Raw genomic sequence first — 22,897 nt, 5'->3', positions numbered from 1 at the left:
TAGACTCATTTCCAAGATGTCATGGTCTAAAATAACCCAGCTGAATGAGAGTTGTAAAGGCAGGCCTTGTGTGAGAGTCTCATCTTTGACTCTGGCCCAAACTGAGTGAAAAGAGAGAACAAGACAGCATATAGCCATCAGAGAGCAGTATTGAGCTGCTGTATTAGCTATGCTAAGAGAAAACTTTTTGGCACTGCCACAATTTAGGCTTAAGCATTCCAATATAGATTCATTCAAGCTGGCAAAAAAGCACAGCCTATGTCTTATATAACCTTAAGTGGAAAAAAGCATTTCTGTGTTTTGCAGAGGCAAGAAAATCATTCCCTCCTCCCTAAGTGACTTTTTGGGCATCACTACCCTACCTGAGTGTACATTCCAACTTTACTTTCCATACCAAAAGGAATGGAAAATCAGTGAAAAGATTTTTTTTCCAAGAAATTTTTGCAGAGCTAAAATTGTTCATTCAAAACAGCCCTAACTTTAACCATGAAGGTACCATTAAAAATACAGGCATTAGGATAAAAGGATTCTGTTTACCCATTTAGAAGCTTAAATCTCACAAGACATTAGAATGAGGATGGGGGGGGGGGGGTGTTTGGTTTTATATATATCTCCCTCCCTCCCCTGTCTCCATACATAATCATGCTCTTGTTAAAGAAAAATAAAGGAGGAAAACATTCAAACTTATGTATGTATTAATCAAACCTGAAAGTACACCCTTTAAAAAGACAGGATGAAGGATCATTTTTTTATCTTGATACAATGGAATTACTTCCAACTGGTTGATGTACTGCCTTCCAATAGCAAAAACCACACCCATCCAATGGCTTATTCTGTGTAATTCTTTTCCATGTCCTCCTATAAAAACCTCCATCGAGGGTCTCTCCAACCCCCCCAAGGGAGAGGTTTCCTTCCTGGTCTTCAAATGTTTCATGGGTAGCAGTGTGGCTGCCCAATGTGGCATTCAGGTGATTCTGATTTCAGCTCATCCTCTTGCCACCTGGCTTTTCTAATCATATATTTCCTCAAAGATATATTTTACATCACTTTTCATGCATAATTAGAAATAGGATGCAGTCTACTTGTGCCCACAAGACATCTACACACACATTTCTAATACAGGGCCATATGTGTGTGTGTGTGTGACTATCTCTAATTTATCCTGTCTCTATCTGCTTGTACACAGTTGATTGTTTACATGCTGTCTGCCTCATTAGACTGGGAGCTCCTTGAGAGAAAGCATTGTCTTTTATGCTTCTCTATAATCCCTGTTGCTTAGCATTGTGCCTGCTAACAGAGTAAGATCATTTAAAATGTTTATTGACTTAAGTTAATGGACATGTTATTAAACACTTAAAATGTTAACCTTCTGATTAACTCATAAAAGAAAGTACAGGCACAACACTGATGTCGAGATGCAGCCATTTTAGCACATCTAATCCAGAATCCAAGAAGGTCATTACGTTACAGCCTCAAGATGGCTTTTTCCAAGTGTTTTTCACTTAATGTGTTATGCATCATTTTTGGCTAATGTGATTCTCTCAGAGGAATTTCCCAGGAGGGTGGGGTATATAAAATGTTCTGGGTTCTATGGAGAGACTTAAGATTCTATGGGCTTCTGATGAGGCTGAAATGGAAAATGACTTCTGAAAGAAGACTCTCTCCTATATATACCCTTGGTGTGACAAAAGATTTCTTTCATTCTTTAGGCCTATTTTTAGGGAAAGTTGTGGTCATCCTTGTGCTTTTTGTTAGCTTGATATTTCCTGTTGCAAAATGGATAAACAAGCTTTTTTCTTTCCTGGTGCCTTCATTTTATTACAGATAAACTGGACCTGACCACCACATCTTAAGATTTGTACACAATTTCTGAATAAGCACTACAAAAAAGAGTCGACTACAGAAGAACAGAACAAAGGTCTATCTTTGATTTTTTTGATCACTATTGCTATTTGCTTTGTTAACAGCACATGACTCAATTATCCTCAAGTGTCAGCATTTATTAGAGTTTTTGTTCACATGCTGACTCCAATTTTGGTATCATGTACAAAGCCTATTAATAAGTATAAAAATTTGTCAATTTAAAAAATTTTTTGATAAATTTTTTTTATTTTGATAAATCTTCTTTCTCAAGAAGCTAAAAATATATACTATATTAAATATACAAAACAAATAAATCTATATTAAAATCAGGACTTCATTATTTCCTACTTGCAAGAGCTGACCTGTCATCGTGCCAACCCCTATGAAAGGCAATGAAGAGGTAGATAACTGAATGACCTCCTAGATTTTATAGATCCAACTGCAAATATAGCCTGCAACTTGCACATTTCTATTTTCCATTCTAGGTTTAATGGGAACTGAACTAGCATAGTGTTGTATCAGAATCACTACAAAGAAACTTGAAGATTGGAAGGGATCTTAGATACTGTATTACTTGAACATCAAAAAACAGGAAACAAGATGGAAGAGAAAAAACAGAGACTTGCCTGAGCTCTCCCAAATTCCCCTTCTTACAACCTTAATACCTCAAAACAAATTCTGGAGTGATAGAACCCACAAAAGGATGGGGTGAAACAATTTCTAAGCCCAAGACAACTTAGAAGATCAGTAGGAAAGGTCTGTTGCACCTGTGTGACATTGGATTGCCGGCCAGCTAGCTTGAGCTGGACCAGTGCTGGCTAAATCAACAGGAGCAGCTGTGCCTTCTGGAACTCTCAGCTGACAGACAGTAAAAGGGTGGGACAAGTGGTCAGAAGGACATTACAGGGGATCCTTTGTAGGCACTGAGTTTAAGACTTTGCTGCATTACCCATACTCAGATCTGGGTTGCAGCTCCAGAACGAAGAGGACTTTTGTACGGTAGAGCTTGTGGCCACAGTGGAGAGGGAACCTTGGTCACACTTCCAGGGAGGAAAAGAGGGTTTGTGTTAGTTATTAAGCCAAAAGATCATTGACCAGTCCTTAGATTATACTATCTTGAAAGATAGTATAGAACTAGCTATGAACTAGCTCTTAAATAAGCAACACAAGAAAATCACTGAAGGTTGGGACACTGCCCCCTCCACAAGAGGAGCAGAGACCAACTTTAACTTAAAGATAAGAGTCATGAAACAGGCTGGAAAAAAATGATCAAAAGAAAGGAATTTGATCATAGAAAGTCACCTTGGTGACAGGGAAGATCGAAACACAAACTCAGAAGAAGAAAACAAAGTCAAAACTGCTACATCCAAAGCCTCAAAGCAAAATATGAATTAGTTTCAGATCCAAAAACAATCCATGGAAGAACTCAAAGAGGATTTTTAAAATCAAGTAAGAAAGGTAGAGGAAAAACTGGGAAAAGAAAAGAGTGATGCAAGAAAATTAAGAAAAAGGAGTAAACAGTCTGTTAAAGGAGGAATAAAAAAATAGTGAAGGAAGTAACACCTTAAAAAGCAGAACAGGTTAAGTGCTAAAAGAAGCACAAAAATCCACTGAAGAGAAGAACATCTTAAAAAGAAGTACTGGTCACATGGAAAAAGATGTACAAAACTTCAATGAGGAAAATGATTCCTTCAAAATTAGAACTGAGCAAGTGGAAGCTAATGACTCCATAAGATATCAAGGAACAATCAAACAAAATCAAAATGGAAAAAAAAAGGAGAAAATGTGAAGTATCTCATTAGAAAAGCAACTGACCTGGAAAATAGAGGCAGGATAATTTAAGAGTTACTGGACTACCTGAAAGCTATGATCAAAAAAAGTTCAAGAAAATGTCAAATAAAACTGCTCTGACATCTTGGAAACAGAAGGTAAAACAGAAATAGAAAGGAATCCACCAACAGATCTGAAATAGATCTCAAAATGAAAACTCCCAGGAATATTGTATCCAAATTCCAGGTCAAAGAGAAAATACTTCAAGCAACCAGAAAACAACCATTCAAATATCATGGAGCCACAATCAGGAGAACACCAAATTTAGTAGCTTCTACATGAAAGGATCAAAGGGTTTTGGAATGACATTCCAGAGGGCAAAAGAGCTAGGATTACAACCAAGAATCACCTGCCCAGCGAAACTGAATATAATCCTTCAGTGGAAAAAAATGTAAATTTAATGAAATTGAAGTCTTTCAAGCATTCCTGATTAAAAAAAAAAACAAAACAGAGGTAATTAGAAATTCTGACTTCCAAATACAAGAATCAAAAGAAGCATAAAAAAAAAGTAAACAGGAAAGAGAAACCCTAAGGGATTCAATAAGATTAAACTTTTTACATTTCTACATGGTGAGATGATACTTTAAACTCCTAAGAACCTTATCATTATTACGGCAGTCAGAAGGTATATACATACAGGGCAGGGGTGTGAATTGAATATGATGAGGTTATATCTAAAAACTTAAAAATTAAGGGGTACAAAAGCAGAATACCCTGGGAGAAAGGGAAAGGGAGAGGCAGAATGGGGGAAATTCTCACATAAAAGAAGTATGAAAGAGTTTTTAGAACAGGAGAGGAGAAGATGGGGAAGTGCCTGAAACTTACTCTTATCAAAATTGGTTCAAAGAGGGAAAACACACACACACACACACACACACACACACACACACACACACAATTGGGTATAGAAATTTATCTTACCCTACAAGAACGTAAGAGGGAAAGGGGGACAAAACAAGGTGTGGGAGTTGATACAAGGGAGGACTGATTGAGGGAATCAGAGACAGAAGCAAAACACACTTTTTAGGATGGACAGGGTGAAAGAAGAAAGTAGAATAAATAGGTAGAAAAACAGGATGGAGGGAAATGTACAGTTGGTAATCATAACTGTGGGAAAAAATTACAAGTTTGTCTGATCAAAGTCTCATTTGTCAAATATATAAAAAACGGAGTCAAATTTATAAAAATAAAAGACATTCCCCAATTGATAGTCAAAGGATAGAACAGGCAGTTTTCAGATGAAGTAATCAAAGCTATCCCTAGTCATATAAAAAAAAGCTCTAAACTGGGGTGGCTAGGTAGTGCAGTGAATAGAGCACTGGCCCTGGAGTCAGGAGTTCCTGAGTTCAAATCTGACCTCCGACACTTAAAGACACGTACTAGCCGTGTGACCTTGGGCAAGTCACTAAACCCCAATTGCCCTGCCTCCCCCCTCCAAAAAAAAAAAAGGCGCTAAATCACTACTGTAGAGAGAAATGCAAATTAAAACACCTCTGAGATACTCCAAAACTATCAGATCAGACAATATAACATAAAAGGAAAATGACAAATGTTGGAGGGGATATGGGAAAATTGAGACACTATTGGTGGACTTGTGAAGTCATTCAACCACTCTGGAGTGTAAACTGGAACAATGCACAAAAGATTAGAAAAAGATTAGAAAAAGGAGTATGCCCTTTGACCTAGAAATACTACATTGGGTCTATGTCCCAAAGAGATTAAAAACAAAAAGGAAAACAACCTATATGTACAAAAATATTCATAGCAGCTCTTTTAGTAGTAGAAAAGAACTGCAAATTCAGGAGATACCCATCAGTTGGAGAATAGCTGAACAAGTTGTGATATATGATTGTGAGGAATGAAAATGAAATGAAATGAAAAAATGAAAATGAAAATGCAGGATGAAATGAAAAGCAGGATGCTCTCAGAAAAACCTGGAAAGACTTATGTGAACTCATGCAAAGTGAAGTAAGTAGAACCAGGAGAACACTGTACACAGTAACAGCAATATTGTAACGATGAAAAACTGTAAAAGACTTATTTACTTTGATCAATACAATGATCCAAGACAATTCAGAAGAACTTATGATGAAAAATGCTATCTACTTCCAGAGAAAAAAACTGATGGAGTCTGAATGCAGATTTTAACTTTCTTTATTTTTCTTGGAGGTTTTTGTGTGTGTGGCTTTTTTTTTTTTGGTCTAGGTTTTCTTTCATAACATGACTAATGTGGAAACATTATGCATGACTGCACATGTATAACATATAAAATTGCTTGGTCTCTCAATAAGGGGGAGGAGGGAAGTAGGGAAAGAATTTGGAACACTCAAAATTTTAAAAAAACGAATGTTAAAAATTGATTTTGTGGGGAAAATATTAAATAAATATATTTAACAAATGAACAATAAAAAAGTCAATGAACTCACTAACAATATACTGACAAAGAAATGCTGAACAAATGGCTAACTCATGTGGATTTATTTACAGAGACAAGGAATTTAGCTCAGTGCTTCCAAACCAGGACACTGCCCCACATTAATTATAGAAAGGTTATCCTTAAATAGCCTGGACTTATTGATCAATGTAAACCATGAAAAGAAATAGTACAAACTGTGCAACTTATTACTGCAAGCTGCAAGTCCAAAGATTACTCTCTTCCATGGACTGTCATCTGATAAATTCCTATATTATAAAAAATTTTTAAATCTTTTTTTAGAATACAAGTAATTGTACTGAAAACAGAGCATTACTACTCCACTCTGCATCTACTGCCCTGAATTCCAGGGCAGCAACTACATGGAACAAGATGCTGCTTTCCTAGGTTAAGTTTGTCACTTCTAACCTTAGCACCATGCTGTTGACTCAAACCTTGACAGATATACTCTCCCTCAGCCTCCTCTTCCCTCTGACTGGAGGGCTGGAAGGTGGAGTACCAAACTCCTCCCAATGTCTTTTTTTATAGAGGTTAGAAACTGGACTCTCATCTCTCTTCTCTTTGCATCTGCTGATCTGCCAAGTTTCAGCTCCAGGGATCAAGCTGATGGCATTCCCCTGCCCTTACTCCTCCTGCCCCCTTTTGTGCACTATCTCCCTTCCATTAGACTGTAAACTCCTTGTGGACAGGGACTGTCTTTTTAATAACTGTATCCCCAGCACTTAGCACAGTGCCTGGAACATAGCTGATGCCTAATAAATGTTTATTAGCTTGGACTATCATAGACAAAACTACTGAACGACAATCACCCAGACATAATGTTGATATATACAAATTTCAGGACATTTTAAATAGATGCTGTCCCTACCAAACATTCAGACTCTAAAAGCTATAAGAGAGGTTTTCAAAATCAGAGATCCAGCAGAAGAAACAAAAACAATAAGGAAAGAGAATGAACTATGTATCCTTTCAGTCTACTACTGAGCAGTCCCAAAGCATGCATTCAATGAACTTAAAGAAGGGGAGCTTATTAATATTTTATTCAAATATAAAAAGCACTTATTTTTATTAACCTGTGCAATAGTCCCCAGAATATGAGAAAGATAGACAGATAAAGCTATATAAATAAAAAGATAGTATCCCATATTTCTACATGAACTCCACTGCAAAATATTGAAAATGAGATAGATAATAATGATAATAGCTTCAGTTTGTATAGCACAATAACAACAACAACAAAATTATTTCAGTTTCTAGTGAATTATTAGGGATTTTTTTTCCCCAGTCCAGATAAATCTTTCTCTAATTTATCCCATGCACTTCTAGTTCTGCCCTCTGGGGACCAGCTGAACAAATCTGATCTCTCTTTCACAGGACAGCTCTCAGGTTGATCCAACATTTTTTAGCCTTCATTTGTATTCCCAGAGCTGAACATAGTGCCCAGCACCTGGTAATTGCCTATTTTACAGGACTCTATGGATACAAACACAAATAGTCCCTGACCTAAAGAGGCTTTGATCCTACTAGTGGATGGAGAATGAAGGGAAGAGAAAATGTCACACAGAAAACGAGGTGACACCTGAGTCAAAACCCTAAAGGAAGGGAATGGGCAAGAGAAACCACAGCAGGCTCCACAATCTACTTCCTCAAGTTGGTTCTCAAACAGCCTGATCTCAAAGCCTTTCACCATCCTATGAAGCATGTGCCATTTTCTGGATGTTCTCCAGTTTATCAACATCCTTCCTGAAACAAGAGACTCTCAGAACCAGAGAGCAGAGATGCCAAACTTGTCCAAACTCGATGGAAATGCAGATGATACAACAAAGATGTTTTAACATGTGGTTTTCTAAGCCAACGTGTGGCCTGGACTCCAGGATCTGTCAGAGTTGCCTCCTGGATCTAGACCACCTTTATCTAAACAAAAATCCCCAAGGGCAGCCCACTCTGCTCTTAGACAAGAAAGCTTCTGTGTGTACCTCAATCTGCCTCTGCAACTTTTTACCAAACAGCTCCCAGTTCTGCCCCTAGGAGAACAAATCTAGTCACTGACACGATGGCTCTTTAATACTTCATAACTGGTATCATGTTCCCCATGTTTTCCCAGGTAAATACCCCAGCATTCCTTCAACTGATTCTTACATGACACAACCTGAGGCCCTACACAAAATCTGGCTCAACTCTCCTGCAGACACCCCCAGACAATCACTGAACATCTCAGAATAACCCAGAAGCTGCATGCCAAGATGCAGAACATCCCAGAATCAAGCATTATGCTCTAGAGATGGTCTCACTCTTGTGTGTGTGTATGGGGGGGGGGGGGGGGGGGGGAGAGGAGAGACAGAGAGTTGAGTGGAGTGCGTGGGGGGTTTTAAAGTCAAAGTCTAGAAACAGAAGACTTTTTTCAGTTTATATCATTCCTAAAGTTAGGATGGGTGGCTCTGGAACCAATCATTGTTCTACACGAGATCCTGCTATTTGTAACCTATCCCAAAGTGCCCTAATACAAACCTTTGGTTTTCCTGAAAATCCAAGACTGATCCTTGTCACAGAAAATCCCCCAGTTCTTGCCCTGTCTAGAAAGACACCCTCAATCCTATCTACTTAAGTCTTCATAGGAGGCCACCTCCTTTTGTTCCAACAAACAATTATTATGTGCTTACAAGTGCAAGGTCCTAGTGGATTAGGGTCTGAGATACAAGACAAAAAGGAGGCAATCCTAGCCTTCAAGAAACTTGAGTTCTGCTGGAGGCCAGAAGGCAGAAATTAACATGCATAACAAATCAGGGAGACAAACCTCTTTGAAACCTTTCCTTGAGTTTCAAAACATTTACTGACTAGATTATTTATCTGGCTCTTAGCATGAGCTACTTCGTATGCAATATCATTTCTTCCCAGCTAAATAAACTTTAAGTATAGGAGATTAGGGTGGAGATGACACCTTACTGAGATAGAAATAAAGTTTTCAGTCAATTTTCAATTGCATCCGACTCTTCTTCGTGAACCCATTTGGGGTTTTCTTGGCAAGGAGACTGGAGTTGTTTGCCATTTCCTTCTCCAGCTCATCTCACAAATGAGGAAAGTGACTTGCACAGTAAGTGTCAGAGAAGAGATCTGAACTCATGAAGATGAGTCTTCGGAATGTCTTTAGGCCTGGTGCTTTATCCACTTGCCACCTAGATGCCACAGAAATATAGCACAAAGCCTTAAATAATGTTTTTTATAGATCACTTCTGACAATTAAAATATCTACTGTATCTGAAAGGATTCTCATATTCTACTTTTTTAAAGTTTACTTTTACAAAATATACAGTAACCATTTATAAAATGTGCACTGAGTTTATCTGAGGCACGTTCTGGTAACAATAATGTAGAGAAAAAAAAATGCTAGAGTGAGTAATACCATCAGTAAAGGTCAGATCCTTTCACAATGAAAAAGGTGCCTGAATTCTCTTAAGTGTATCAGAATTTCAGGGACTTGAATACTGTTTGAAGTAAGTGGGTCAGTGGATGGGGTTGAAAATCTTTTTGTCATAAAGAGAATTCTTTATGTCTTGGAGTCTGACATTTGGAAGTTGGCAACGTTGAATATTTCAGAATTAGTTATAAAAGTATCTGACTACAAAATTGTGCCATAGAGAAATCTTTTTTCCAGTCACCAAACAGGTTCTGATGTAAAATATGAATATGTTATTCTTATCTCACAAAAAAACCCTGTATAGTAACGCTGTTGTTTGGTCATTTCAGCTGTATCTGATGACTCTTTGTGATCCCATTTGGGTTTTCCCAGCAAAGATATTGGAGTACTCTTTCCTTCTCCAGCTCATTTCACCAATGAGGAAATGAAGACAAAAAGGGTGAAGTGACTTGCCCAGGGTCACATAACTAGTAAGTATCTGAGGCCAGATTTGAACTCAAGAAAATGAGTCTTCCTGACTCCAGGTCTAGCACTCTATCCACTAGCCACTCAGCTGTCCCATACGGTAATTTACACAATTACTGTATTGTTCAAAAAGGTAATTCTTCAAATTGGCACCCTTTTCAAAGTTCTCCCAAAAACTTATCTTCTATTATAGGAAAAGAATAATATATCTAGCTGGTTTACTAGGTCCAATCATTTTTTTTCCCTTCTCTTCCTTTCTTTCCACAGGGGTGATTCCTCCAAACTAGGAATTAAAATTATAGCTATAATTATATATTATTATATTATATGATCCTAAAGTCCCTAACGAACTCTAGATTCCATGATCCTTAGGCACACTTGCTCTAAGTAATCACTGGTATTTAAAACACTCCATTTTTATAAGTGATTTCATTATACCAGCAATTAACAGCAAACAATATGGACATTTGCTTATTTTTCTCTACCCCATGCTTACGTAAATCACAATTTTATAGTCAGTTAAGTTCCATCTTACGTACTTCACCTTTTAGTAAGCTGAAATCTATTTTTATCACGTGATGGTACAGTCATAGGGTTCCATTAGTTAAAATGTAAATTTCCTCCACTTTTTACAAATTTAAATAAGCCAACATTGGCTGTCATGTGTGCTCTCTGCAGGAGACTAAAAGATACAAATATGGACAAGGTAATGCTTATTCCATCCTTAAATCCTTATACTTGTGATTATATCATATGAAGAGGGAAGGAGAGAAATGCCTAATGATGATGAAAACAGACACCCTAAGTTGGGAAAGGGAGAATCTGGAAGAAGAGGGAAATATAGGAAGATCCTGAGACAACCTCTAAGGCCATCACAAAAGTTCATTTGTTATGCCTATAAAGTTAGTGGAAACTTTTAAAAGTTTCTTCCTATCCTCCAATCGTCCCTTCCAAGAAATGTAAGAGCATGAAATGAATCTAGACAAGATTCCCCTGAGACAGGAGGATAAGCGACTGAATACTTTAGGTGCCCCATCTTTCCTACTCTCACCACTAGAGGACTGAAGTCCTATGAGAGAAAGCCAGAGAGATTCCATGTACACAACATTTATACTTTTAATTTAACCATACCCCCAGTACTTTAAGTAAAATCTTTAATCTTTAAGTAAACTCTTTAAGTAAATCTCAACAAAATATATAGGTAACCCTAAATCCACTAAGTTAAGCCAGTAAGTCCCATACAATTAAGATATAAGATTCCCAACTAAACATATAGAAATATTTCTTCATCTTAACACAGATGAAAGGTTCAAAAGGAAATCAGATTTTAGAAGGCAATGCTTTTTTCCATAGGGTAATGAAACTAAAACACTCCTCCCCCCTGCCAAGTCCAATACATACAGATACAGTGTATAAGAGACTTAGAAACTATCACAGAACAAGGATCTATAGCATTTCTCAACATACTAATGCAGAATTTACAACTTCTCATATGTAGCTGGATTTTGTAAAGGATAAGTGACTATCTGGAGAGCAATGCTCCACACAAAATATAGTCTACAAAAACATGCCAAATAAAATAGCATGGCATTGCAAGTGGTTTAATGACTTTGTCTTCACATATGCCATGATCCATTAGAAACAGTCATAAGGTCAAGTAAAGACACTTGGATGCCTTGAATGCTACATAAATGTTTGCTGAAGACAACAAAAATATGGTGGCTTGTCCCATCTGAATACGAAAGCCACTCTTACCCCAAGCACAGAGAGGAATGTGAGACTTGTTCAAAGCTCATATTCTCCTATGACTGTTTCCAATAAATGTACTTATATAAAGTACATATAATTCATATAAATATGTCCTCGTTGCTATGGGGGAGGCAAATACAGCTAAGTGGCTTATCTGGCTTTATCTGGCTGGTTGGGTCAGCATATGGACTAATAAAGAAGGAAGGGAACAGGCTCCAATGTGTTAGTGGAGATAAAATGTGACACAATGGCTAACTTTTTTTTAAATTCTTGGAGTATACCTGTATTTCTCCCAAAGGAAAAAGCACAGGTAGACAACAAGAAATCAGACCCATAAGCAGGTTTCATAAGTACTAATGCATTTGAAAAAAAAAAAAAAAGGAAACAACATAGCTTTTTAAAAATTTTTGGAAATTAAGAAAAATGTTCTTTTGTACAAATGGTACTGCACAAATGCTTATTCACTACAACACTGGTAAGAAATTAATGCTGATATAGCTAATATGGAAATGCTTTGCATGACTTCACATGTATAACCGATATATTGCTTGCTTTCTTAAAGGATGGGGGAGGAGCAAAAAGGGGGAAGAAAATCTGGAGCCAAAAAATTTTTGTAAGTTTTAATTCAATTGGAAAATATTAAATAAATAAATATTTTAAATTTTAAAGGAAATTTCTTTTTTCACAGTAATGGAATTACATCTGAAAGGGTTAAGCTAAAGCTTAAAATAGAAACTCCTGCTTCTCCTTTGTGTAAACCTCTTGTCGTGACCACTCAGCTCCCGTTATAATATTTCAGATTTAGCTAGCAATCTCAGTAACTTCCCATGAAGGCTGTGAGAGAAATAAATGAAATATATATAGAAATACATAGTCATAGGAGATTCCAAAGTAATGTAACCCAAGGTTCCATTTTCTCTTTGAGGAAGGTCTCATATCAAGAAAAGGCAAACTAGATTTTAAATTGCAGACTACATGTGTATATGTGGCTGAATGTATACCTGTTTATTCATGTGTGTGAAGGAAGATGAAGAAAGAAAAGTCCAAGAAAGAGGCAAATGAAAGAAGGAAAGAGCAACTAACTATTTAGTAAATATGGCACATTCTTCTGAAATTTTGGTAAATTTTGTTTATTTTATCCCCAACAGAAATAAACTGGAATTTACTCAAATTCCAAATTAAATTGCCAAATTTCAATATGGAAAGTTGGAAGGCTCAAGGAATTAAGTTTTTCAATTCAGACAGATCACAGAAAGGAGAAGAATAACATTTCTTTAGATTATTCAAATAAAGTCATGCTTGAAGAAACAATAATCCCAAGTGTAGTAATCTGAGACTCACTTCTACATTAAATAGCATATTCTGCAAATTTATCACCACCTTGTAAGCACTCCGAGCGTTTTAACAGCCACAACATGATGCTAAAGGCATACAAGATAGGACCCTGAGTAAAAATGCCATTACTCAAAATGGGATAGATAACCTGGACTTTTCAGCATTGGTTAGGAAAGTGTTCACTACTTAAAACACACACATAAATATACCAGGTTCTCTCACTGTATTACTTGTACTGGCAACAAAGACCAAGATCAATAAGAGTGAATTAAAGAAGTCCAGGGAGCAATGGAGATTGTGTTATACCTTTCTTTATTCAAAAGCTAGCAACCATCAAATGAGTCATGTAGAGCACAGATATTGCAGTACAGAGGCAACTGAAATTCTTACACTCATATGAACAAGAAAAGCAAAGTATTTCACCTAGGTTCAACTTGGAGTTTAAATGCTGAAAAGCAGAACACAGGGATATTTATTTTTTTGATGACAAGCACACTTGCAAAACCAGAGACTCAGGGAAGCATATGTATAAGAGGTCAAGAGAGACATATAGAAAAGGCCAAAGTAATAGCATGGCTGGATAAACCATATATTTATACAACGCTACTAAGAAAATCAAATTGATTCCATTTTGTATAACTGTCAACATTTCATACCGCTGCCTAAATCAAGTTTGTCTCTGAGTTAAGTTCAGAAGTTCAGTTTTCATCTCTTGGTTAAGTTGAAAAATTCAGTTTCCTTATAAATCACTTTAATTAATTAAAAGAAAGTCCATTATCTCTGTATCACCAGCTGCCCTTATACAATTAGAAGAAATCTGTTATATACCATTAGTTATTCTTGCAGGTGAAATAAATTAATCAGAATTTCCTAGAGGGTTGGCTGCCAGCCCCCATTCCTGATTTCCAGTCAATCACATTTCCCTCACATGTTCAGTGTTTTAGATTTTGTTAACTGATGGTCCTTGTGTCTGTAAAAAATGATCTATGTGCTTTTATTGGGGTTCTTCTGGCCTGGTGAGGAGCTAAAGATGCTTTTTTAACAGTAACTGCTAGCTTTACCAATAAAATAAAAGTGCTTGGAACTCTGATGTCAGTTTACCTTAATTTCAATTGCAATACTTTGACAAGGACATGATAAGTCTATATTACAAACCCTGTCTAACAATGAACCTTGCCTGACCTAAGACATTGCAGTATAGAATGGAGGACATTAAAAAGAAATAAAGTAATGTATATTTCTAGTATGGATATAAGAAAAGAGAAAAACAAAATTCAGATCATAGTGAAAGACAGTCAAAAATACTAAGATCAAAAGATGAAATATATGTGCTTTACACATGTGCCTGCTCACAGATCATGTTCATTATATAATCAATAGGCGTCAGGCCAAATTCATTACTTTCTCAGGAAAACATGAGTTGGTAGCAGGATGAGTAAGTAGAACAAGCAGGAAAACATAAGTTGCTGCTTTTTTCATTATGAATCGCCCAAATAAAATAAAAATAGAATCCAATCCAACAACCACAACAAAAAGCCATTTATTAAGTGCCAACTGTATGTACAGGACTGTGGTGGGGGGCTGGGCAATACACAAAGATAGAATTTAAAACCGTCATTACACTCAAAAACTTTATAGTCATTAATGAGACAATGGAGACAAGTGATGATAATAAAAAAAATTACATTTTATGTGCATAAGAGGTATAAAGCTCTTTGTGAAGGAGGGAGACAAAGGTCATTGCCGGGTAGGGGAATTAGGGAACACTTCATGTTAGCAATGACATTTAAGTTTAGCTCTCCAGGGTGAACAGGAATTCACTGGGGTAAAGAAATGAGTGTAAAGCATTCTAGGTGTAAGGCACAGTCTATACAAAGCAGAAACACACAGCACGTGAATAGAAGGAGAGAGAGTCTATGGAGGGTATATGTAGGTCACAGAATAGGAAGGCTAGCAGGAGAGATGAGTATTTGCCAAGAAGACATCTCAAATGTCAGATTCAAAGAATTTCCACTTACTTGGTAGGCAATAGAAGGCAACATAGGGTGTTAGGTAGGAGTGACTATGAATGGTTTAGATGGCAAGCAAACATCAGCATTTATCTGAAGAACACACAATTTGCCAATTAAAAAACATTTAATAGAGTACAAATCTTCTTCCCTAGTGAGGGCTTCCATAAATACATTTAAAAATGAAGACACTGCCACTGCTGTCATTGCCACCGCCACAACTACCACAACCCCCATGCCCACCACGACTAGCTAATGCTGATACAGCACTCAATCTGTGCCAGGCACTGTGCTAAGAGCTTTACAACAGCCACCTCTTTTGTTCCTCACAACCACCCAGGGAGGCAGGTGCTATTGTTATGCCCATTTTATAACTGAAGTAACTGAGCCAGACAGAGGTTAAGTGATGTATCCAGAGTCACAGTTTGTATTCAGCTCTTCCTGACTACAGGCCGAGTGCTCCATGCACTGTGTCCTAGCTGCCACTGAAATGTGAGATGCCTCAGTTTCCTCATGTGTTACTTTTCTGAATACATGTCCTACAAATAACTGCTTAACAGTTCTCTAACAGTTTAACACAAAATCCTGTAACTTTACAAAGTTCATTGAAATTTCAAAGGAACAGACAGGCAAGTCGGTCTACCTGAAGCAGCAAGATAACTGAGGGAGAAACAGGAGGAAGTCAAATAAGTCAAGTAAGTCAAATCATCCCAAACACGTTAACCACTATGACCTCCCCCAAACCCGATGGACAGAGTCTAAAAATCCCTGATCCAAAGAGCCTTGGGAATAGCAGGTCCCCTCATTCCCTGAAACTAGACCTGCTTCTAAGCCCAGGCCCCAGGGACATCACTGAGAGGAGAAATTGTTGTATAGAGAGGGGAGCTACTTTCCTCATCACCACCAGCAACAACTGCCACATAGGCATAGGAATCCTACTAGTGATAGTACCTCCAGAAAACCGCAGTCCTGATTCTAGACCCACCCTCACAACCATCATCCATGAAGAAGGCGTTCACCATCTCCACCAAATAGCTAATCAAACCACAGGACAGGACAGCCAGCCTTACTAAAGCAGCAAGCAAGAAACCTTGAGGGGAGAGCAAGTGCCAAGCCTTTAACAACCATCTCCCCTCAGACACTGATGGAGATGGCCCAGGACCCTGAGCCAGCAAGCCTTGGGAATAACAGGATTCCCAAGCCCAGAGCCTCCAGCTATGGTGGGAAGCATCTGGGGAAGGGCAGCTAGAAGCTGCTCCTGAAAGGCCTTACAAGACCCAGAGAGGAAGTTCTTGCCACCAAAGAAAGTCCTTGGCACCGTCAAATGATTCAACATCAAAGATTTTATTAGTGGAAATAACATGAAAGAAGAGGTATTAATATTTGTTTTTTTTAATTGGGGGAACCCTTCCATCTGACTTGGGGGTGAAACCTTCCATATGTATTGTCCCCCCATTAGAATGAGAGCTACTTGAGATAAAGTGCTTAATAAATGCTTTGTTCATTCATTTAAAGAAAAATTTTAATAGCAATATTTGAGGGGCAGCTAGGTGGCTCAGTGAATAGAGCACCGGCCCTGGAGTTAGGAGGACCTGAGTTCAAATCTGACCTCAGACACTTAACACTTACTAGCTATGTGACCTTGGGCAAGCCAATTAACCTCAATTGCTCTGCCCTCCCCGCTCCAAAAAAGTAATATTTGGTAGTAAGACAAAAGTCTCCTAAAATTACTATAATGTCCAAGAAGTGAAAAAAAAGATTAATGAATTTCTCTCTCTTCTCAAAGGATTTATCAGATAAACATGAAGAAAAAGAGTTTTCATTAAAAAAAAAATACAAAAAATTTGATCCTGTTTAAAAAAAAAATTGAGGGGTGCCTAGGTAATACAGTGAATAGAGTACCAGCCCTGGAGTTAGGAGAACCTGAATTCAAATCCGGCCTCAGACACTTAACACTTACTAGCCATGGGACCCTGGGAGGTCACAACCCCAATTGCCCTCCCCTCCCCCCTCCAAAACCAAACCAAAACAAATAAATATATATATGAAAAATATACATATATATTTCATATATGTATATATGAAAGCATAGGGTAAAAATGGAGCCTTTCTTAAAATGGTAAGTAGTATCTATTTAAAACAAAAAGTAAGCATTATCTATAATGAAAATAAGCTAGACGTCTTCCCAATGAGATCAGGAGTGAAGTCCATTATCACCACTATTATTCAATATTGTATTAGAAAAGCTAGCTATAGTTACAAGACAAAAAAAAAAGAAATAGAAGGAATAAAAATAGGCAATGAGGAAACAAAACTATCGCTGAAACAGCTGGTCATGGTGGGAAAGTTGGAATATTCCTTGATCCCCACTGCCACTTCAAAGCTCTACGACTTCAACTATCATTTAATAACCTATCTTTCTTTGAGATTCATCTAATCTATATTTATAACCCAGTCAAGATTCTGGTGGCTATTTTCAACAGTCCTCCAAGATACTCTCTCCTTTTCTTAGTGAGTTCAGTGCTTGGTTCACGGTCTTTCTCTTCTTGTTAATCCTTGCCCTTATACTAGGGAACTTCAAAACACATAATGATACTCCCTCAAATATCCTAACCTCCAAGTTCTTCAACTTATTCATTTCCCATGACCTCAATTCCACCTCAGTTCAACACCAAAGTCATGGCCCTGGTCTTACCATCATCACCTGCAAGTGATGTTGCATATTAATGAATTCTGAAATTCCTTTACTTGATTAGAATGTGTTATCATTCTGTATCTCTTTCTGCATTGCAACCCCAAAACCTGTTCTTCATACTCATTATGCCCATTAATCCCTCCAGCTCTCAGTTCCTTCCCAGGCCATCACCAATGAACCAGCTACACTCTCTTCCTTTCCCATCTTAATCTGTTAATGAAGCAGTTTAACTCTATATTGTTCTTTTCTCTCAAGTACCTTACACCCCTTATGCTATCATCAATCTTACACTGCCAAGGTTTAGCTTTGCAATACTCTCACCATCTATTGCCTTGCTCTTACTCATCACATGATAACGAATGAAGCTGGGGAAAGTCACAAAATCATGATTACAGAGTCTGCCACAAATTAATGTTATATAATCCCAGCCAGGCTCCCATTATAGCAAGGCAATCCTTTTATAACTTGTTAATGATAATACTCACTATCATACTCAGTACAGTTGCTTTTTCAAAACCTTTTCAGCACTCCTCAAACCTCCCATAACTCTTCTTCTCCTCACTGTCTCATCTGAGAACCTTGCCTTATATTTCATCGAAAACACCAAGGTCATTTGCTAAGAATTTCCTCTTTTACCATCTTCCTCACCTCACATCACTAAGATGTGTTCTGCCACTAACGCTTCCTTCACCCATCACACATAAAGAGGCAACTCTTTTCCTTTCCTAGGCAAAGCTCTCTACATACACAAATGATCCCATTTCATTCCATCTTCTCCAGCAGATTGCACCCCCCATCCCCACTGTCTCACTTCTCTTTAATCTCTATATTGGCTTCTTTTCTACTGCCTGTCTAAAACATGTCCATGTCTCTCTCTTCATGAAAAAACCCTCACTTGATCTACCCATCCCTTCTAGCTACTGTCCCTTGGCCCGCCACCTTTTTGAGGGCAAACTCCTTGAGAAGGCATCTACAATCATGCTTTGACATCCCTCACTTTCTTCATTTGTTGTTTTGACCTCATCATTTCACTGAAACTGCTCTCTCCAAAGTTACCACTGATCTCATAGCTGCCAAATCTAATGGCCCTTTTCCAATCCTCATTCTTCTTGGTTTCTCTGTAGCTGGCACTCTGTATCACCCAGTTTTCCTCTCACTTTGCCCTAGATTTTTGTGATACTGCTATCTCCTATTTGTCTGACTGCTCCTTCTCTGTCAACTTTGCTGGATCTTAATACAGGTCACTCCTACTAAGTTTGGTATGTCTCCCAGGCCTTGATCCTGGCCCCTCTTTTTTTCTCTCTATACTAATTCACTCAATGATCTTATCAAGTACATGGATTCAATTCTAATCTTAACGAAGATGATTCTCAGATTTGCTTTCCACTCCTAACTTCTCTCTTGACCTCTCGTCTCCTATCTCTAACTACTTAGTGATACCTTGAACTAGCTGTCTCATGGATTTCTTAAAGCTCAACATGTTCAAAACTGAACTCACTGTCATTGTCACCAAGTCCTCCCCTCTTGTTAGTTTCCCAATTACTACTGAGATACCACCAGCTTTCCAGAGACTCAGGTTTGTAATGTGTCATCCTTTAACTGCCCACTCTGTTGCCCTCCATTGCCAATATTTTATTAAATCTTATCATTTCAGCCTTTGTGAAATCTCTCTCTCCACTGCTACCATGATGGTCCATGCCTTCATTACCTCATACCTGAAGTACTGCCATAGACTAATGGTTGGTCTCTCTTCCTTAAGTCTCTCTCCCCCCAGTCCATAATCCATTCAGTAATTAAATTGATCTTCATAAGGCACAAATCTTATCAATCCACACTCCCACACTTGTCAATCAAATCCAGCAGCTCCCTAACTCCTCTGAGAGAAAATAAAAATTTCTCTTATTTTCCTACCTTCAGAGATTACCTTCCACTTACGCTATATACTCTTGTACATACTTAACTAAATGTCTTCTCTCTACTGCCCCACTAAAATGTGGGGGCAGGGATCACCCTTTTGATTTCTTTGTATCTTTAGCAATTAGCACAATGACTAGCACATAAGTGCATGATAAATGTTGGCTGACTGACAGCCTCAATGGACACCACTCCGCTCTGCATACTCTGCAATCCTAACAAACTGGTTTTCTCTCTGTTCCTCAGGCACTCCATCTGCCATCTCCCATGTGTGTTTGTGCTGGTCATACCACATGCTTTGAATACAATGTCTCCTTACCTCTACCTCACAAGAGATCCTTTATTCCTTTAATACACAGCCCAAACACAATGTTCTGTAGGAAGCCTTTCAAGTTCCCAGTGTCTGCTTAGTACCCTCCCCTTCCTGACAACTCTAAACAGGTATTTATTTATTACATATTTATTCTGTATATTTTTATATGTACTTTGTTGTACTCTTTTGGAGTACAAATTGTTTCATTCTCTGTAACTGTATCCCAGTATAATGCAGGTGCATAGTGGCTAGTTAATAAATGTCTGTGGATTAAGGATACATATATGATTAAAGAGGCAAGCCAGAGAGGTCACTTTGGTGTTAGACACGATAATATCCTAGGGGAATACAGCAGAGGTTCCCAAAGTGGGTGATACAGCCCCCTGGGGGGGGGGTGCTCTGGAATGATTTGAAGGGGCGGAAGTCGTCTCTGGTACAATGGGGGGGGCACTGAATAAAAATAAGGGGGTTATGGAAGCATAATGAAAGAAGAGAAAATTTTGAAAAACTGATTGTACATGTTTCACCTGTTGTGTAACAAGAGCTAAAGTCATAGTGATTACATTATTTTCCAAATAAACACACAAAATGTAAGTTACAACTTATGAGTGGTCAAGTATACCAACAGGTCTTAACAAGCAAGTGTTGGCAGACAAATCTTGCATTGTCAGGAAGTCCAGTATGCACTGGCAAGAATATGTGTGTGTAATGACTTGTTTACAATGACTATTACATGGTTATATGATGTAATATTGTGTCATCAAAATTTCAATGCAAGAAACCACCCCCACAAATTGTAATGGCAAGCAAAGGAGTACATAGTGTCTTGTTTCAGTTATTTAATTTTTTAGCACCTTGTTTCAGTTCAAGTGTCTTTGAGTCTTGCCCTGATTATATCAACTCTTTGTTAAGAAACAGAACCTGTGAAATGTAAGATGGGCGGAACAGAGAGGAGCTAACGACAGAGAAAAAACTCAAGCACCGGTGGGACCGAGCAGAACTGGGAGGAAGCATGGCTGTGGTGGTTGGCACTTTGTATGTCTGTGTTGATGTTACTTTGTCAGATTTGTCTGCTGATAGAGGACACACGTTAGCTAACTCCCAGCATAACAGTTAACCTGATTTCAAGAAAATGTAGGTAAATTAGGAGGTAAATAACAGTTAACAAAGCAACAGGAGCAGATATAGGATTTAAAGCAGGTCCATGCATCACCATTTTATAGATAAAGAAACTGTGGCCCAGAGAAGAAAATTAACTTGACCAAATAAACACAGAGTAAGGAGCATGGCCAGCATTTGAAGCCAGGTGCTCTGACTGCAAACCCTAATCACTTGAAACAGTCACTCAGATGGATGAAAAACAGAATTTCAAATTATAGGTCAAGTAATTTTTTAGGGAAACAAATAGATCCTAAACCTCACAAATGTTCTGCATTTTTTTTACCACCAAAACCATAGTACTAAAAAAATTAGATTAAAGGCAGATGTACAGGGAACTTGAGTTTTTAAATTAGTTACCAAAATCAGGGGCAGAAAGAGATAAAGAAAATATTTACATGATCGTTTGCATAACTAGACCTGTTACTTGTGCAATTAAGACTGTTCTCCTTTCGTATTTATATTTTGCAAAGTAGTTCTTTTGTCTTTAAACTTATATTTAACCATTCCTTTCTACAATATTCCTCCTAGCTCATCACTATGATTTTCTTGCATTCCCAACCTGAAGAAAGAAAAAGAGAAACTAAAAAAGACTTCAAGAAATCAAAGTAAAGTTAGAGACACCCTCAGTGCATTAAGAATATCCTGTGACTATAGATAATGATAAGATTTCCAAAGGACTTACTTCCGGGGAGTAAATTTACAAATGAAGAGAATCTGACTTAAGAATTATTTTCTGTTGATGTGATCAATGGTCATGATGAATAAAGAATCCCTGTGAAGATGTCCACTGCTTACTAGGAGTTCATGTTACAACCTCCTACTGCTTGCATCAATAGAGAAGCTGTTTGTTTTCCACACTGTCAGAAAGAAACTATTCCCAAGGTTCAGCACTGGATAGACTACTTCTATTAAGATGAGGCTGTGCACCCCAATGCATATGGAGAACAATCAGCAAGGTGCAGGAAGACAACAAGAATCCTCCTACCAGTGTCAGGAGCTGTTCTAACGGGGTGTTAGAAGTGGCAACAGAGCAGCCGGCCCTTCCCAGCCCTAGGAAAGTTGTGGGCAACAAAGACAGAATCAGAGTGAGGGAGCAGAACAGCTGGAGTCAGGCCTGAGACTGGATTTAGAACCTGCTGAGTCATGAGGAAAAGAGACATGGAGTGTCTTGTTCATGCAACAGTCAGGAGGCCTATGTCAGTTGGAAGAGGAGATGATGGGGAGTAGAGCTCCCTTTGTATTTGATCAGAAGGTAATAGGGAGCCACAGAATTTTATTGAGTAGGCAGGGTAACACAACAGGACCTTCTCTTTAGGAAAATCACTTTGGAGGCTGAATGAAGAACTGATTAGATTTGAGAGAAACCTGAGGCAGGCAGACCCATCAGCAGATTACTGCAAATGGGCCAGGTGTGAGGGGCTGAAGAACCTGCAGCCTCAAGGCCACGTGTGGCCTTCTAGGTCCTTGGGTGTAGGTCAGCCTTCTGACTGAGTCCAAGCTTTACAAAACAAATTCTTTTATTGAGGAGAGTTGTTTAGTGAAATTTCAGTCAAAGGGTTCACTTGAGGACCTAGAAGGCCACATGTAGGCTCAAGGCTGCAGGTTCCCCTGAGCCCTACACCTTAATGGTTGGTGGTGTCTGAGGAGAGAAGCAAATATATTCAAGAGATGTTGCAAAGGTAAAACTGCCTCACCAACAGCTTGGCTATGGGGG

General features: G+C 38.2%; 1 protein-coding gene across 5 annotated transcripts in view; it reads right to left on the bottom strand.

Annotated features, from left to right (window-relative positions):
* Nucleotides 1–22,897, bottom strand: part of ANKRD11 (ankyrin repeat domain containing 11) — a 276,644-nt gene that overhangs the window by 49,440 nt on the left and 204,307 nt on the right. The window contains exon 1 of one of the 5 annotated variants that reach the window (XM_069085542.1): nt 9,071–9,247. The exons of the other annotated variants lie outside the window; for them this stretch is intronic. The gene's annotated coding sequence lies outside the window, so the exon portion shown is untranslated. Of the gene's footprint in view, nt 1–9,070; nt 9,248–22,897 lie in introns of those variants that run through there. 5 annotated transcript variants of the gene reach the window in all.

This window comes from Petaurus breviceps, unplaced genomic scaffold (genome assembly GCF_028583685.1).
Source record: "Petaurus breviceps papuanus isolate PSGF00001 unplaced genomic scaffold, PetGlider_PUasm1.0 176, whole genome shotgun sequence".
Classification (NCBI taxonomy): Eukaryota; Metazoa; Chordata; class Mammalia; order Diprotodontia; family Petauridae; genus Petaurus; species Petaurus breviceps.
This window is presented reverse-complemented; position numbering and strand designations above follow the sequence as displayed.